At 41.7% G+C, this 17,286-nt stretch overlaps 1 protein-coding gene across 2 annotated transcripts in view; it reads left to right on the forward strand.

The window, feature by feature from the left end:
* Positions 1-276: 276 nt before the first annotated feature.
* Positions 277-17,286, forward strand: part of LOC121636265 (caM kinase-like vesicle-associated protein) — a 49,525-nt gene continuing 32,515 nt past the window's right edge. Inside the window, exon 1 of one of the 2 annotated variants that reach the window (XM_041979644.1) lies at positions 277-526. The gene's annotated coding sequence lies outside the window, so the exon portion shown is untranslated. The remainder of the gene's footprint in view (positions 527-17,286) is intronic. The other variant, XM_041979643.1, reaches the window with a different exon arrangement.

Here is a 17,286-nt window from a genome sequence, read left to right on the forward strand (position 1 = left end):
GGAGTCAAGCGCTGCCAACCTGCCAATTTTAATTTATTGCTTATTAATTTCACTCCGTGTTTAAAGCTTTTATTCGGAGATTTGTCTTGTGAATGCCAGTTTGCAATAAAATGCAGAAGAAATGCCCGCTGCTTTAATGTCTCTTCCCTCCAACTTGAGGCTGGAATGCAGTGATCCTATTGGCAGGCTAATGACCGCGTGCTGACGCTGCTGATTATCAGGCAGGAGTTTGTGAAAAGTAGCTTTTATGACCCCCCCCCTTCTTCATGAACGCGCATTCCGGACACTTCACCGCCCCTCTCCTCCTCCTCCTCCTCCTCCTCCTCCTCCTTCTCCTCACCTCGCAGAGCTCGACGCGCGCGCAGGCACAACAGATGGTAACATTGCTGCCGGACGCAGGAGCGGAAGAATTTTGCGTTGAAGTACTTTTATTCCTCTAAACTTCACAGGAACGTTGCGGGATTCTCGAGGATAAAATCCACTTTTTGGCGTCACTGGATCTTTAAAGACTCAATTTGCTGTCAAGGTAAGTTGTGACGCTGTGAGAACGACGCTCAGATTCCGGTTCGGTGAACTCTGCGCGCAGAGGAAACCCTGAACGCGAAGCCTAACAATAGGATATACATTTTCCCTAAGTGCATTAAGGTTTGTTTCTTACACTTATCTTCACAATTTAGGCGTAAGACTGCTTGTATTTTGTCGAGTGAAACATCGCTTTAGCGAACATGTCTTTGTAATTTACATTTATTAAGTTGTTCAACTGCAGCTTCCAACACCAACTATATTTAAAACCCGACACATCCACATTAATAAAGGTCATGATCAGATACCTTTGGATGCAGCGTTTTGTTGTTTATTGTTGCAGGATCAATGCGGGTTGCAAAGTGGAAAAGTCAGAATGTCTTAAAACACCAGATCTCATCATCATCCTCAGTGCTCGTATTTCAAGGCAGTAAGTTTGATTTTCAGTTCAGTTGCTGCCCATTTTTTTGCAGTAGGTGCTGATGCTGCAGCTCTGAGGACACAACATCCAGAAAGTCATAAAATGCTCAATTTCAGTCATTTTAGACTCTTTTAAATTTATTTATTTTTTAAAAACATGTTGAAGTCAAGTTATGTTTTCTGTGAACTGTGGATGATAACTGGATTGAAAACAGATGTGGAAAACCTTTTCCTCTTACTCAAATCTGTAATGAGAATAATAAACAGGTATAATTATTATTATTATTTATTTTAATGTAATTTAACACACATGCACTGATTGTTCATGTGGCTTTTTAAATCTTAAGGTTTGCTTACAGCAAACACTGTTTATAAAAATTACAAATCAACAGTATGAATCTACGGGATGGTGCATTTGACTGTAGCCCGACACTTTCACTCCTTTGGTTTTCTTCTAATTCTTTATCATAAATCAACAGTTTAGACATTTGGATCTTTGGCTGATCACAGCTGGGTTACATTAAAAAAAAAAGAAAGACAAGAAATCAGCCACAGAGGCATTTCCGTTAGAGATCAATGGCATTTATCCACGGCATGCCTTTAAAGCCATTTGGGATATGCAAGGTGCATTAGGTCACAAGTGAGCTGTGCGTAATAAACCCCAGAAGACGTCCAGCTCTCCCTCGGACCCCAGGTGGCCCCCAGCTACAGGAGGGAGCAGCAGCTAACCTCACAGCCTCACAGTTTGCACACAAATAGATCTCCGGGGAGAAGCACTCCAAGTTTGTGCTGTATCCGCTCTTGAGTGTGCAAGTGCTGCTGGCATAATGGAGATGTAAAACTGGGAGGATTGCTTTGTGAAGGCAGCTGCAGAGGTAGAAACCCGCAACTGCTGATAAAATAATGAGGGTAGTGGGGATATATTTTTTATTAATGGAAACAAATAACCTAGAGGAGAGGTATTGATTCCACTGCGCTGTATAAATAGCTACAGGATCGATTTGTACAAGTCTGCTCATTTAAATCTGTGCTCTCATTACAAGTTCTGTACAAATGCATGACATCATTTAAAGTGTTTACTCTCTTTGTATCTAAGATATTTTATCTGAGCTCATTTACAACTATTACAGACTGCTGAGTGCCACTAATGTTTAGAAGAAATATGCTAAACTAATTTCACCTTTTGAGTCCTTAAATAGTCAGTGTGAGGACTGTGTGCAGATCTAAACATAGTTTTTTATCCACCGCAGTGAAGATATCTTGCAGAGGGCCAAAGCGATTATCCGATATCTGAGATGAAATGTCTTCATCTATCAAACGGACACCATGGATGCAGTGATGCACATCAGGAAAGTTTATTTATTTTACTATGTTAGTCCAGCTCTTGTGTCTCCACGGTGAGGACAGGCGCTTTCTGTCTTGCTATCCCTCTGGAGAATGAACATTTCAACACTTGAGCAGAGGAACTGCCACATGAAGCAGGCGGCGCTGCTCCCAAGTTCACATTTCATTATATTTCTTTCCACTGCTGTGAGAAAAATAAGTAGAGTGGGCTTTGGGGGGACCTGTGTTGTACAAAAGAGGGGAGTTTAATGACTTAAGGCAGAGACTACATCCACCAAGTGTGGAAGGGTTAGATCTACAGTAATAAGATAAGACTGGCTCTTTTATGGTGACTGTGAGGGCAGTCTCTTGCTTTGATGAGTGGAATCAAAAGCATGTGGATACTCATCCACTGCAGAGGCTGACTTTTATACTGACTTTACATAACCACATGGAAGGTATGTCTGTATACAGTCTGTATACGTCATTCACCAAACTTAATAAAAGATTTTAATTGCTACATTGCAGCAGAAATGAGGTTAAATTATAGAGTATTTGCTCATTAGGAGACATTTTTAAACAGCCTGCAGATGTATTCTGTTTCACAAATGCAGTGCCATGCAAATGTGATGTGACACTCGAAACATCTTATGCAAACCAGGGCCTGTAAATAAACTAAATAAACCGCGTTGACTTGCAGTTCTGTGCTCGTTAAATGCTGCCTCCATTATCTCCAATGCATTGCGCATAATTCTAGCCAATTACCTCCATTTCATTGCTTTTCCCATTTTATTTTCCATGCAACCATCAAATAAAAGCCAAAGCTGTCCTTACCTGACCTGAGCTGCCATGCAGAAATAAGTGATCCCTGAAGTTGAACTGCAGAGTAATGCATATGATATTTATCAGTTTTGTAGCTGCACTTGTTTACAGTGGATCGATACCCTGTGTAGAAATGAGTGAGAGTAAAATGAGGGGCTACTACAGCAAAAAATCCTGCAGTGATACCTGTGGCAGCCGTTAAACAGCCATGCCATGTAGTGTTTGACTGTAAGCGGCTAATCTCTACATGAAAGGGAGAATTCTCAAATACTGTATGTGGTGAATGAAGGACGCATTGAAAATGAACACTGAACACGATAGAGGATGCATAAATTACTGCATCCTTATGAAAGCTCCATAACATCAAATACCTCTGTTTCCTCTTTGTGGGTTTCTTAGCTTACAGCATTTATTATTAATAATAATTTTAATCATTTATCATTAAATTCTGAATTTTTCTCAATCAGGTGGGACAAAAGTTCAATTTCCAATTTCAAAACTTAAGTTTGAATTTCCACATATGTGCAGTGGATGTGATGACACATCTCTGGAGGTCACTCCTACAACGGGGGTGTCCAAAGTTGGTCCTCGTTGGGTTGTAGTCCTGCAGGTTTTCAATGTGTCCCTGCTCCAACACATCTGACTCTAATTAAATGGATCCAACAGCGTATGGAGTTCTTCACAATGGCTCAATAATTTGAATCAGGTTTGTTGAAACAGGGACACGTGGAAAACCTGCAGGATGCAGCAACCTTTGAGGACCAGAGCTGGACACCCCTGTTCTTCCTCAGCAGAAGCAGCTCAGTCTCACCAGAAAGCCTGTGATACTTGTGTTTGCCTGCATGTCCAACATGTACAGAAGAGCTGCCAGAGTTGTGAGATGGCAACATGTCAATGAGCTGTTGTTTTGTAAAGGCCGTCGTAGAAATGCAATCCAAGAGTATTAAAATGCGTCGCCATGTCTGGGTGTAAAGTCCTTTTCTATCCCTAACCAAGTTATTTAACTCCCACATCCAGCCATTAATGAGTGAGAGACGTAGAAAAGTGAAGAATCGTGAGTTGGAGGCAGGGTAGAAACATGATTTGTGGATAGAAAACTTTGCAAATTAGCAGCCGCTAGTTTAGCAAACGTGATTGCTAATCTTGCTAATTCCAAACAAGAGTTTAAGGGCTCTCATGAGATTGGTAGTTTACTAGTTAAGAGCTGGCAGAATGATGCGATGTGCCATCCCTTCTTGTTCCCATAAGTGACTGAATCAACACCACGTTGTCATGATGCAGGTAAATGGCATCAACATGCAGCAACATAGCCAGAATGTCTGTAGACACTGAAAGAATACATCATCCTCTGAACTGGGTCTGTAGAAAAATGAGAGAAATGTGTCCTGATACAAGTTGTTTGTTATATGTATTAATTGGTAAGATTGAAAGTTTGCACTGTGAGCCTGTGTAGCTGTTCTGTTAGAGTTGTGAGATGTAAACACACAGCAGTCAGATCCTTTATTTTCTATTTAAACTGGAAGCTTATCACTGTGACCTGCAGAAAGGTGGAGATGGACCACCTGACTCTGTCAAGTTACATGAATCAGGACATTATAGGTAAATTTCTGCAAATAAATCTTATTTTATGACTGAAACGTGTTTGAAACCCCCAGCTCACTGGGAAAAAGAAGCTGTGAACATTAAAACTACAAACAAAAACTTAATTAAAAGTATGTATTTAAAGTAAACCTATTAGTGAAAACAAGGCAGATCATAAAGTGCAATAACAGAAAATAGGTCTAAACCCAGAGGCTCTACGAGCCAGACACAAAAGTGGAGGATTAAACAAAAAGGGCCACCTAGGGATTACAACAAACACCTCAGTATACAAGTAGAAACAAAACCACAAAAGTTCTCAAAGCTCTCACAGTGCTACAAAGTAGACAGGCAACCCAAAGTGAGGTAAACCGTGTTAAAAAACCACACAGCTGCCCTGAATCATCGTCAGCCTGCTCCTTAAATAGGGCTGATGAGCCAGGATCAGCTGGGAAGGAAGAGCAAGCAGCCAATCCTGGTCTGCCAACCGCAGACAAGGACCAGAACAGCAGGGCACCGGGGTGGATCCAGACAGCGGTCCAGTCTCCTAGGCGGGTTCATAGAGTCAGATTAACTTCTCCAAAGCCGTGGGCCCTTAACACGAGAGAAAATCAAAAGAGGGATCTATGAATTTAGATGGTAATGTGATAGGTGTGGGTTGATAATGGCTGCAAAATGAAATACACATGCTTTTAGATATTAGAAAAAAGTGCATTTCCATCTCATTAGACATAAAGTATGTTTTACATCTAAACTGAAGTCATTTTCTCATGTTGCCCTGTGAATATGTACATTTGAAAAGCATCAAATATTTGGCATACTAATACATTAATTCCACAACAGACGCTAATCCTCATATGCTCTGTATTGGCATCTACAGTTGGCCAGTAATCATCAGAAAATATTGTATCCTTCTAGAAGATCTTTATACTCAGTCTAAAAGCACTCTCCCTTTATTAAGCTACAAGCTGTGGTTACACATACAATATGCATCAGGAAACTATTTCTGGCTACGTTCCAGCATTAGCAGACCACTGACTGAGCAGTGCTGCTTGCATCCATGTTTATTTTCATCTTTACTTTCAGAAGATGTCGTGTGTGACGTTGTTTGTGTTGTTGAAAGTGGTAGTAGCTCATGAAAAGTTCCCATCAACGCCCCTACGAGGTGAGGGTTATCAGCCTCTCAGCGCCGCCGTCTATTCCTGCTGCTTAATTCTTCCTGCAGGAGTTGGGGGAACAAGTTGCAGCCTCTGTCTGACTTTGTTGTCATTATGAGGTTGTATCAAGGGGAGAATAACAGCAGTTATATTTTAATGGCACGAGGCGGTGCCAGTTCTGTTAATGAGGAGGGAACAATTAGAGTCCATTAAAACAGTGGAGGCTGGAATTAAGAGCAACAAGGAGTATTTTTGTAGAAGTCAGACATGAGCGTTTCAAAGCTCATCTTTGGAGAAGGGGTTACTTATGGCGCCACGCAGCATCAAAGAGCCGCTCATAGAAAATTTGAAGGGGAATTTTATATGGAAGTGGATAAATATTTCACCCCAGCATTGATTCATGAGCCACTGTAGGCATTTTCACACAAAAAGCATGAGGTGACGTTGGTGCACTGTGGATTGGATGGAAGAGGCTCTCTACAGCGTTCGGATCATTGCTGTCATCACCACATTGTTTGTTACCCCCCAACTTCCTGTCCAGTCATTTTATTCCCAGCAGTAGGAGGAGGAGAGATTAACCTGCTCACGGATGGAAGGTGTTATCACTGAGTTGTGATGTTTGCTGGCTGTGATATGAATAATGAGGCATTTCCGTGATAATTGAGGGGATTTCTTGGTTGACATTTATGATGTATGCAGCACAACAATGATGGAAGTAAACAATAAATAACAAGCGTAGTTCTTTTCTGAGATGAATAAATGTTTATATATTTTCTGTTTTGTGTGTCAGTCATATTATTAGATTCTCAGTCTTTTTTTAATATTGGCTGTTGAACTGGTCTCAGGTGCATGTAGCACACAGGGAAGGATGGTGGAAATCAATATTCATTAAAGTTGCATTACAAGGCCTGAAGATCATGTGCTGCAGCACATCCTGCCGATGGTGCTCCCCCACGCATTGGTCTGTTACTGTGGTGACATGAGAAGGGTTATGCTAAGAGTTGAACCTTGAACCAGAAATCGCTAACAGTCTGACACCAGCCCGAGGACAGATAGTGCAGGTAATGTTCAATAATAAAATTAATGTTAAATAAACAAGCTGAGCTTGTCATCTCAGACCAAAAAGCACAGAAACCATCAGTTTATTATTGAACAAATATTGTGCAATTAAGAAGAATAAAATCCAAATTCCATATTTACTTGTATGGTGTCCCAAGAACTGACAGAAGTACCAGAATGCTCCCACAACTACCTGCTGACTGTGTATTTGACAGGTGATGATGAGCTTCCTGCTCTGGACAACAGTGGCAAAGCTGTGGCCTGGAAAGGTAAATAATGAGCAGAACCTGCTGTTATATAAACCTCTGAACAGTCAATGCTGGCTGTGGATAACTCCCTGTAGGTTTATCATTCTCACATTTTGTTGCCTTACTGTTACTAAATAAATATGCATATTACATCTGATTTAAGGAATCAAAAACAACATCTTTATGGCTTTCAGGTTTTGAGCTGGAATTATAAATTAATCTCTTTTCAAACAGTAGTTTTGGGTTTGTCTGATCCACATCCAAGCCTTCTGGTATCCTGGAAAATTCCCAGGATTAAATGTACGGTCTTCATATCTGCATAAGATATGGCAGAAACTGTTTCCTGAGTGCATGGGTATGCTCCAAAAGTCCAGCTTAATTACGACGGAGAACTTTCTCTGAATGAAATCTTTGACAATCGATAAAGGAGGAAGGAGCAGCTGCACATGAATGAATAAAAATCATTCAAAGCAGCTGTTTCTGCTCATCAGTAGCAGCACTAATTCATATGATAATGCGCCTCTGCTTAGTAACAAACCTCCTGGACATCCAGAAGATGAACCACAACAAAAAGTCTTCTAAATTTAGTAACATGCAGCAAATGGCATGTACCCTCCTCCAATGCCACAGTGCGCTTCTCTGCATGGAGCAGGAATGGTACTGTACTAGGATGCCACACTGGCTCTGTAACCATGGCAACCAACAACAGGAGCAGTAAATGGTCAGATTAACTGGTGAAGTGTGAAGAGGAAGCATTTCACATTCTACATAAAGCAAAACGGCAAACCTGTGTTACATCCATGCAGCCCATAACCAAGTGAAACAATTTCCCCTTCTTGGTTGATATTACTTTCAGCCGGTGTGGTATTGTGTGCTTCGCATCAGGTTAAACAAATGCAGCTTTTGCTTTACAGCCACAACTGAATATCTCAAAATGAATGGAAATTTTATGCAAAGTGCAAAATTCACATAGGAATATCTAAACCCAGAGCTCAAAGCCTGAAAACATGTAGCTGGCTGGAGATGTGCTAATCACAGGCCTCGGGAAAAACACTGGGTGGAGGTGGATGCCTCCATTAGTGACGAGGATTCACACCTCTGTCATTCATCTCACCACCTCCCACTGCAATGACCCCCTGTCACATGTTCTGAGTCACCTGGCTCCTCGCCACCTCCCTCATTCTCTCATCAGGTTTAAGATTCTTCATGGAGCGCCACAATACAGCAGAGGCTGATTAACTGTATCAGAGCCTAGACAAAGCAAGAAAAGACAGGAAAGTATATTTAGGTACAGACTGCTACTATTGACTGGAGAAAGGCCTCAGAGATCGGCTGTTTTCATTCACGTAGGAGGAAAAGAAGCACAAGTCCAGCTTTGTGGTGGAAAGTAGGCTTTTGTAGAGATGTGAGCCTGCTCCTCCAGCAGCCTTAACTAATACAGGGAAGCCAAGCATGCATCAGCGGACCAATCCCATGGGCATTCGGTGTTACGACTCCAATTTTCCCAGCAAACAGCCTTGATTTGGTTACTTCTTGATGGTCATTTAGCACACACTTGAACTTATCATTCATTTCAGGCATGTGCCTAACAGTTGTGTGTTATTCCTGCCAGGAACGTTGTCGTCATGAGGACATAAGCCATTCTATTTATGAGGGTCTGAAATGCTGCCATTTCATCCAAATCTGTGGCATCACTTAGAAATGGAGGGGGAGTAATTTGGCATCTGTGCCGACAAAATGGCAGGAAGTGACACAGCCCGAGTTACAAGGACCATGTCATACATGAGATAAAACGGACATGTTTGTGATGGGTCTGCGGACTGCCCAGTTGGTCAGTTCATTTGTTTTGTCAAGTTTTTAGCTGCTAGAATTAAGAATTTTTGCTTATATTTTGCCCATATTTCACTAATGTTTGTTTTTACGATGGCTGCAACCAGTGCAGTACTGATGATGCAATCATGGACAAATGTTCAACTTAAAATGGTAAATATAAACTTAATGCAAACCAAGTAGAAGTCAGATCTCCTCAATGAAATTTAAAACATTAAGCAAAGCACTGGTTGAGCTCTATAAGCTGTTTTTTTAATTTAAAGTTACACACCATGACTTTCCGGCTTTTAAACTCAGTGTTTCTGACTTGTGTTAATGGCTCACTGATATTTTTTGAGCTGAGTCTTGGAGACGTTTTTGTGCTGCAGCATCTTGAGGCTGAGAAACTACAACTCACAACCTTTTTTCAGCACTGTGTCACACGCTAGCAACTGGGTATCAACACAGTGGCTGTTTTGAACGTCACCATGACTGATTCATCAAAGACAACCAAGAAGAGACAGAATACAAGACAGATGCAGACTTAGCCATCGTTAGGGGTGTGTGAAAAACTGCCAAAGCTTAGGAGTGTTGCTTTAAATCAGGACTGTCCAAAGTCGGCACATCAGTTTACTGGAGTGCTAACTGAAATGCTAAACTACAGAATAGATCCTCTAGTAAGATTGTTTTGTTTTTTTATTTAATACTACAAATGCAATATTGTGCATTAATTCATTTAATTTCATGACCCACATCACCATACAGTATATGACCTAAACCCGTGGTTCCTAACCTTTTTTCTCTAAAGACTCCGTTCATGCAACTACGTAAATGCTAGGGGCCCCTGCCTGCCCTGTGTTGACACCTTCTTGGTTTTATGCTTTCATTAGCTGTTTACCATCATGTAGTGTTTTTTCTTTTCTTTTTCATATTAAGGACAAATCATCTGCTTGGTGACGTTTCTCAAACATGTGTCATTAATGAAACAGTGCAAAGTATTTTCGGGTTCCTAGACCTCTGGTTCTGTGTAAATAAAAAACACCCACATGATAAAAAAAACCTAAGCAAATACCTCATCTCATCTCTGTGTGGACATGGACTTCATTTAAATCACACTAGCTCTGAACAGTCAAAGCCTCGGGACCCCTGTGCTCTTTGGGGGGCCCCCATAGTGGACCAGGGCCCCCAAGTTGGGAGCCACTGACTTATAGTTGGGATATATTTGGCGTGAATGCAAAAATACTTGTCAACATTTGGCTATGTTTACTTGCTGCAAACAATGGAAGCGCGGCGCAGCAAATCAATACTGGAGGTCACCACTAGGGGGAGTAAACAGCCCTTGGACTTTGAAATAGTAAAAAGGTCAATATACCCGTCACACTGTATTTCCGGGTCATCAACCCCAAAAAAGCACCTAATTTGTTGTCAACTGTTAAGGTGTGAGTGTTTATCACTGTGCAATTGGGAGGAAAAATCATACAGATGCCGGTAGTTGTGGTCAAAGTCTGAGAGACGGTCTTCAAAACTATCCGCCACTGTGTTTACGTCGGACCTGTTTGTTCATGCTCTTGTTCGAATGAACGCCTCTAGCATTCAAGTCAATATTGCAACTTGCGCACACAACACATTACCTTGTGTCAACATAAGCGGCCTACGTGCCAGAAGAACGCTAGGAATGCGTGGCAGCCATGATACGTACGCTGAGATGTTGCTAACAGCCCTTATACAACCATGAACATGCACTCTGCAGCAGAGTCACACCAGCAAAGCAAGAACTGAATGCTCATATATAAGCTGGAATTCTACATTTGAAGCCACGTAAGAGACTTTTTTTCTGTGTATGTGTGAGAAGACTTCAGAAATAAAGCAGGTGTTGACAGTTATGTTTGGAGTAGGGAACATCACAGTGTTTTTGGGATCAGAGGATAATCTGCTGAAGGGGTGTGGACGATTTACACGTCCTGTCTGAAATTTTGCTGAGTGGATATATAGCACTTGGGAGGCAGACAAATTTGTCAGTTTCCATTTCTCTTTTCATCTTTTTTTCGTGGTTTAAGTAACAATTGTGCAGGGACGAGCTTGATAACATCCTTTGGCACATGCTGAATAAAAGGGTACATTAAGCTGAGTTGGAAGACTGTGTGGGACCTGGAAGGCTTTGACCATGCTCTTGTTCCCTTGGAGAAGGACAAATGTGATCACACTGTGGGTGTGAAACATGCATGAGTGCCTGGAACAATTTCAGCTTTGGCTGAAATGCAAACTAGATGAGTTTTTTCAGGAGGCTCAGTGTTTACATGTGTACATCAGGAAGTGCAGCCAGCATGAGGAATGAGTTTTGCTTGGCTCTGCTGATGAGCAGGTGGGCTAAACTGGTGGGCAGACGGTGCTGTGATTCCACCAGGACTACCAAGGCCATAGGCGGGACAGCTCACCACCCCTTGCTGGTCCATCCTTTCATGGACACAGCAACACATGCATTCGCCACGGTCTGAGGAGCGAGAGTGTGTTCCCCCACTAGGCACAGATCATCATGAATATGTCATCGCTTATATATTCTGATCTTCTTCCACTTTACCCATGTGACCACAATGCAACCACAGAGACTGCACATATGCTCATCTGAAACTGCACTGTAGTATCAAACCATTTTTCACTGTGCCTGTGATCATTCATCTTTATACCTGCACATGACAGGAACTACTGCTGCTCAAATCCAGTCCTTCCTAAAGCAGCTAGAAATTACCGCTTCTCTTGCTGCGTATTCAAAAGACATGAGGCAGTGAAATTATCTTAATTTTCATGAACATTCTGTCAAGAGAGATTATGCATCCTTCATCCCGCTGGGTTCTCTCCCCAGGAAGAGTAGCGTATTACACACGAAGCTGCTCTGCTTCAAAATATAAAAGGTTGCAGGTTTCTGTAAAAAAATATTTGATGAAATGCAAACAGCAAAAGAGGCTTTGAAGGACTAAAACTTTGTAAATCATCAAAATTTGTTTATAGTTGTCTATAGACATTTTGGACATTTATATCCGCTGCTTGCAAATGGCTGGTGGGCCACGTTTGCATGAGCATATGAGCATTAGATCAGATGTTAGATGATAGAGCAACATCTCAGCACACGAGCAAACATCCTCATGTTCCCTTAACTGAGTTGTACTACTCTCTACTATATTTAGAGATTTGTAATACATCCTGTCTGTGCTACAAGCATACACGTCTGCATCTACCTTAAAGGGAAGAGAGACTGCAAAACTGCCTTAAAACAATCTCAGACAATTGTCATTTTTACACACTGTTAGAAAAGAAATCAGATTACTGCGTTCATCCAACTAAACCTTTAACAAAATTTAACATGCACAACTTTGTTGGGGAGATCTCGGAGAAGAGACGGGACGAAGACGATGGCGGATGAGCCGTCGTTAGAAGAGACTGGACGAAGACGATGGCGGATGAGCCGTCGTTAGAAGAGACGGGACGAAGACGATGGCGGATGAGCCGTCGTTAGAAGAGACGGGACGAAGACGATGGCGGATGAGCCGTCGTTAGAAGAGACTGGACGAAGACGATGGCGGATGAGCCGTCGTTAGAAGAGACGGGACGAAGACGATGGCGGATGAGCCGTCGTTAGAAGAGACGGGACGAAGACGATGGCGGATGAGCCGTCGTTAGAAGAGACGGGACGAAGACGATGGCGGATGAGCCGTCGTTAGAAGAGACGGGACGAAGACGATGGCGGATGAGCCGTCGTTAGAAGAGACGGGACGAAGACGATGGCGGATGAGCCGTCGTTAGAAGAGACTGGACGAAGACGATGGCGGATGAGCCGTCGTTAGAAGAGACTGGACGAAGACGATGGCGGATGAGCCGTCGTTAGAAGAGACGGGACGAAGACGATGGCGGATGAGCCGTCGTTAGAAGAGACTGGACGAAGACGATGGCGGATGAGCCGTCGTTAGAAGAGACGGGACGAAGACGATGGCGGATGAGCCGTCGTTAGAAGAGACGGGACGAAGACGATGGCGGATGAGCCGTCGTTAGAAGAGACGGGACGAAGACGATGGCGGATGAGCCGTCGTTAGAAGAGACTGGACGAAGACGATGGCGGATGAGCCGTCGTTAGAAGAGACGGGACGAAGACGATGGCGGATGAGCCGTCGTTAGAAGAGACGGGACGAAGACGATGGCGGATGAGCCGTCGTTAGAAGAGACGGGACGAAGACGATGGCGGATGAGCCGTCGTTAGAAGAGACGGGACGAAGACGATGGCGGATGAGCCGTCGTTAGAAGAGACGGGACGAAGACGATGGCGATGATAAAGATTACACACAGTTTTATACTATTTTCTTTCTGAAGCATGATCAGCACTGCCTGTTTGTGCTTAAACTTCTGTAATTAATCAAATTAACACCTGTTTAAATAATATTTGTTTCCTTTAAAAGTCTAAATTAAGTTTCTGTTTTTTTTTTTTTTTTTTCTTTACTGTAGATCCAGATTACTTTCCATGTTTAATTTTTGTTATTCACAATGACCTATAAATGTACTGGCTGTCTCATCTTGTGTCTTAGCCTGCTTGCCGTCAGGATTCACACTCACGCTCCTACACAGAATTATTGTTTAAGCCAGCCCACTCATTTTCTTTGCTTAATTAACCTTATCTCTCTCCAAATAGCACTGACTAGTAAAGACTATTTTCTGCATTCATTTTTTGTGGACAATCCTTTATCTCCTTTCACACATTATTTTCACCTTCACATTTTATAATAAGATTTATTAATGGTAGCACCACCCGTTGGAACGCATTTAGCCACGAACAATAAATGACAGGTTACAGATAATTAGTGGACTGCAAAGTATTTCAATTACTGCAATATACTCCAGTGACCAAACACACACACACACACACGCACACACACACACATTCTTCCAGATGTGTCAAGAAACCTTTAAAGCATGACTAATTGTTCCTTCCCAGATGTGGGTGGTGCACCGTGCAGGAAATGCTGAGCGTGCGATGAGCCTCTTTGTGAACAGTAGCACTGTGATTATGTCATATTTGGAGCAGATGATTGAAATTCACCAGCCAATTTGGCTGACAGTTCATTTTTTAGTTTTAGTGGAATCAGAGCTGCATCAACATCCTGCCAAATTCGCTTTCCCCGTCCTGTTTTTGTCTCAGATATAAAAGCAGCGCCATTCCAGACTTGGGCGCTCTGAGGACTGACTGCGAGCCCAGATAGTGAAGATGAGATGGAATCAGATTCTTCATTAATTACAACCTCCAGTCTTAACTTAGACACTGCATGAAGTTACAAAATGTTCATACATCAGAAAGGACAAATCTTTGTACCTTTTCCAGCGACTGTGCCACGATAGCCATCATTATGAACATGAATTTCCCTGCAAGGGATTAATAAAGTATTTCTGATTCTGATTCTGATTATCTGTCCCAGAACACAAAGCGGCGAGAGGAGGAGATAATCATCTCATTAACACGGCTTCTTTACGTTACACGGAACCTTGTCTTTGGTTTCAGACGACAACTCCTCTGCAGCAGACCAGCCCCGGCATGGCGTCCCGGCCATGAAGCCTCCACATGCTGCTCAGTTTTAGCTGCTCTCACCAAATAAGAAGAGAACATGAATAAACACATGGATATCTTAGAGGGTTGGCTTGGCAAGCTAAATCAAATTCTTAAAATTAGGCGGCCAGTTTATTTCTCATACGGTTCATTGTGTTGATGTTAGGGTTAAAGACAAATGAACTACTTACTGTAGTATTGCTGTTTTCGCTGACTCATTGTTTTCCAACCAGAGAGCCTAATTTATGGCGGTTGGCTCAAAGACAAACTACATAGCGAATTAAAATACCCGCTTAATGCTGAAAATTATGGCTCATGCTTATGATTACAAGCTGCTATTAGCTTTTCTGGGTATATTTTATGTAAATTCTTACATCCTATTTAATCTTTTACTGTATTTTTCTGACCACCTATATTTTAAAGGTATTTTACTTAAAACAGAAATCTTTGCTCTGCAACTTGAAACTATTTAATAATCACAGTGAAAATGCACCAAGCCATGCAGATGAGCACACATGCAGTGCATTCATCGCATTCAGTTTAATTTCTGCAGGACTTTAAATAAAACCCTCAAGATCTGCTTTGTTTTAAACATCAGGCTCTGCAGCAGCAGCAGCCTCAACCCCCCTCTGTCAAAGGCATTTTCAAGCTCTGAACTTCCTATTTTCAGAACACTGAAACCATGATTTAAAGGAGAGGGAAAAATGAGCCTTCACTCCCAGATGGAGAGCTGAGCTGTTCAAACTGAACGAGAAGAAAGAATAAAGAAGATGGAGCTGGATTGCAGTGCTATGCAGACACGGAGCAGAAACTAATGAGAACATTAGACTCAAACTATTTACAGAGAGGAAGGAAAAACAACAGCTTGTGTGAGAGGACAAGGAGACGGTGCTGGGATCTGTGGTCTATAAAATGCATAACTGATGATATTCCTTCTTTGAATTAACCACAGCCTCATGGCAGCTCATGAAACTGTCGCCAAACATTACCCACAATTTGATCTCTTTTTTTTCTGTTTATATGGACACTTAAATGAATGCATAGATCAGGAGTGTCCAACTCATTTTAGTACAGGCACCTCATAAATAAATTTGATCTAAAGTGGGCCGGACCAGTAAAATGACTTACTTATAAATAAAAACCACATTTTCTCTTTGTTTTAGTACAAAGAAGCACACAGATTTTTTAAAGTTTACATTTAATTACCTTTTATAAAACATAGATGCACCACATCAATTTGTTGTGAAAATAAGGGAAATTTAAACAGTATTTTCCTGTTTCAAATACATGTTTATTACAGGTTCAAGATCACAATGGATCTCCAAATCTTGAAAGTAATGTATCAGGATTTAGAAATTATTTAAAATATACATACATTTCCACAACCTGAACAGACTCACCTGATATAAACTAAAGTGGGAGTTATTAAAAAAATATATAATAAAATCTGTACAAGTTATCTCCCTAAATGTGAAATGTGCTACATTTAAACATTAGAAATGAACACAAGTTATTTTACCAGGGTAAACAGGGTACCATCAAACTCGTGTATTTACAACGTTCAATTTCTTACAATTTTACCAGCAAATATACATTTTAACAGAACTATAAACTTCAGAGCAACACGTGCAGCATTTTCCAGGAATTAGGCTTCCTCGCTGTTCACTCTGCTCCTGAAATTTAGCAGCAGTTAAACTTCTTTTAATCTTCACAAGGCTCCACGTCCTGAGTGGCAGATCATTTCAGAATGTCATTAAGTGCTTGTGTGTGAGCTTTGAACGCAGCTTAGTTTTATTGTTCATAACAGAAAACACTTTCACCAAGGTAGGAAGTCCCAAACATGCTCACCACTGACATTAAAACTCCTGCAGCAATCTCACAGTTTTGTCTTCCTACTGATGCATGTCAGCATGAACTCCGTCTCACACACATCACCCAGATCTGACAGCAGCGTCTCCACAAAGCTGCTTCAGCTTGAACACATGCATGCTGTCATAGTTCTGTGTGACAACATTTTTCCTCCCTTGCAGCATTTTGCTCAGATTATTTATGAGACCTGCACCTGGAATACAGGTGAAACTCAAAAACTGAGAATATTGCGCAAAACTTGATTTATTTCAGTAAGTCAACCTAAAAGGTAAAATAATTTATTATATAGACTTATATGCAAGGTGAGAAATTTCAAGCCTTTATTCATTATAATTGTGATGATTATGGATACAACTGATAAAAACTCAAAGATCTGAATCCCAGAAACTTTATTATTAGAATATTACTACTAGAATGTTACTTGAAATCAACAACAACAACAAAAAGGATATTGGGCCAAGAAATGTGATTATGTGAAGAGTCTAGTCCTGCATATGAACCCAGGTCTTGGTCTAGTCCTGCATATGAACCCAGGTCTTGGTCTAGTCCTGCATATGAACCCAGGTCTTGGTGTGAGCCCTTCTGCATGGATTCCTGCCCCCATGCGGCGTGGCATGGATGTTTTCAGCCTGTTGTCCTGCTGGGGTGGAATGAAGACCAGGATGCTTAAATAGCAGCCTTCAGCTCTTCTGCATTGCTCCGTCTCATGTGTCTCATCTTCCTCTTGGCAATGCAGATTTTCTGCGGGGTTCAGGTCTGGAGAGTCTGCTGGCCAGTCCAGCCCAGTAATTCTTGGTCATTGAGCCAGGTTCTGGTTCTTGTGGCAGTGTGAGCAGGTGCCAAGTCCAGCTGGAAAATAAAGTCAGCATCTCCAAAGAGCTTTTTTGCTGAAGGA

This window comes from Melanotaenia boesemani, chromosome 3 (genome assembly GCF_017639745.1).
Source record: "Melanotaenia boesemani isolate fMelBoe1 chromosome 3, fMelBoe1.pri, whole genome shotgun sequence".
NCBI lineage: Eukaryota > Metazoa > Chordata > Actinopteri > Atheriniformes > Melanotaeniidae > Melanotaenia > Melanotaenia boesemani.